Raw genomic sequence first — 2,528 nt, forward strand, 5'->3', positions numbered from 1 at the left:
AACTTTTTTTTGAGTTGTGCCATCTTGCAAGAAAACGAAAATTGACCCATCACCGTCTATGTCACAGGTTCTTAATAAACTATTTTTAAACCTATTTCTCTGAAATTTGGCAAACTATTTATTTAACAAATTCGAAGGTTTCGCATTGTAATGTTGCAAAATTCAAATATTTTTGATAAGTTCAGTGAATGTTTAAGCAATGTTTTTGATGCAGATGTTTTATTATTGACGAAAAGTAGTAACTGAGAAAATAACATTCTTGATTTGATACCCCAAGTGCTTGCAGGACATTTTCCCAAAATCACTGAAAAACGCATGGTTCGGTCTTATTTAACGCCGGACAAGTGTTAAAATGATAAATCTTCTTTGAAAAAGTAGTTGGTGCGCCGCGACATTTTTGAATAATTTAAAGGGCGCCGCGGTAGTCAAAAGTTTGGGAACCTCTGCGATAAGGGAATGCCCGCACAATAAAACTAGATTTAAAAAAATATGAATAATAAATTGATTTCAGCATTGGAGCTGCTGCAATGAAAGCTGCTTCCGTTAATTGTGTATTCGTGCTAGTGGAAATTGGGTTTTTAAATTAAGAAAAATGTATTGATTTTTTGATTTTATACGAAAGAGCACCTTTTTCTGAGCCACTATGATTTTTTTTCAGATTTTTAGAACATCACATTGGTACCTGAAATAAATTTCAAAGAGAATTTTTAAAACCGCCTTTTGACAGCTGGGCAACTGTTTGATTGTTCCGCCCAGTACAAAATGCGACGAGGGGTGATTCGACAAATCGCTCCCATACAAACTTCAAACTGATTTTTAAATAGGTTCCCCAGCATCAAAGTTCATGAAAATTTGGATTTCGGCTCAGTTTGGCATGGAGATTCAGAATATGGGATTATCTCAACATCGCTAACGAAGCCAATTCCACCTCCCCCTCCCAGCAATTCTTTAGAATTTCCAAGTGATTGTATAAAAGCTCAGAAGAATCTCATGGAGATTCCTGGTGGAACTTCCAAATAAGGAGCGGACCTGGTGTGATGGTTAAAGCGCATGCCTTTCATGCCGAGGACCTGGGATCGAATCCCACTCCCGAAAAACTCATAAATTGTGAGTTCTTTCTTCGCAAGGGAAGTAAAGCGTGGGTCCCGAGATGAACTAGCCTAGGGCTAAAAATCTCGTTAATACAGGTAAAAAAAAAACTTCCAAAGGAAATTCTTGGAGAGTCTTCGGAGGAACTTGTGTATTTTCTGGAGGAACTACTGGAACAATTTCAGGAGGATTTTCTGCGAAAACGAAAACCCAAGATGAAATTTCTTTTAGAATGGCAAGAAATTGAAGAAATTAGCAGGACAAATTTCAGTAAAAAAATAAGGAACAGTTTTAAAGAAAGCAAAATCCCTACATTGAAAGGCGGCTTGCGGTTGAAATAACTATTCTGAGGGTCAACATAAATGCACAACGCCACTTCTTGATTTGTGCAGACTGAGTTTCGTTTCAATTCAACAGATTAATGTTTTCATTTTTACCATGGACCCGATTTACAATTAATAAAAAGTTTCTGTTTAGCTTTCGGGTTCTGCAGAACCCGTAGCTTCCGGGAAGGTAAGCCCAGCTCCCTGGGTTAGTGGGTTGGTGTCAGGCCCTGCGAGCCAGCCGTAAAAAAGACTAGCACCGGAAAATCAACAAGAGAAGAATGCGAACCGATACCAATGGCGACGACCACAGCGACGAAAACGGACTTGCGATTGGAAGCTCGGTACGTGGAACTGCAGATCTCTCAACTTCATCGGGAGCACCCGCATACTCGCCGATATACTGAAGGACCGCGGGTTCGGAATCGTAGCGCTGCAGGAGGTGTGTTGGACAGGATCTATGGTGCGAACGTTTAGAGGTAATCATACCATCTACCAGAGTTGCGGCAACACACGTGAGCTGGGAACAGCTTTTATAGTGATGGGCGACATGCAGAGGCGCGTGATCGGTTGGTGGCCGATCGACGAAAGAATGTGCAGGTTGAGGATCAAGGGCCGATTCTTCAACATTAGCATAATAAACGTGCACAGCCCTCACTCCGGAAGCACTGATGATGACAAAGACGCATTTTACGCGCAGCTCGAACGCGAGTACGACCGCTGCCCAAACCACGACGTCAAGATCATCATAGGGGATCTAAACGCTCAGGTAGGCCAGGAGGAGGAATTCAGACCGACGATTGGAAAGTTCAGCGCCCACCAGCTGACGAACGAAAATGGCCTACGCCTCATCGATTTCGCCGCCTCCAAGAACATGGCCATTCGTAGCACCTTCTTCCAGCACAGCCTCCCGTATCGTTACACCTGGAGATCACCACAACAAACGGAATCGCAAATCGACCACGTTCTGATTGATGGACGGCACTTCTCCGACATTATCGACGTCAGGACCTATCGTGGCGCTAATATCGACTCCGATCACTACCTGGTGATGGTTAAACTGCGCCCAAAACTCTCCGTTATTAACAACGTACATTACCGGCGGCCGCCCCGGTA

The sequence above is a fragment of the Aedes albopictus genome, chromosome 3, assembly GCF_035046485.1.
Source record: "Aedes albopictus strain Foshan chromosome 3, AalbF5, whole genome shotgun sequence".
Classification (NCBI taxonomy): Eukaryota; Metazoa; Arthropoda; class Insecta; order Diptera; family Culicidae; genus Aedes; species Aedes albopictus.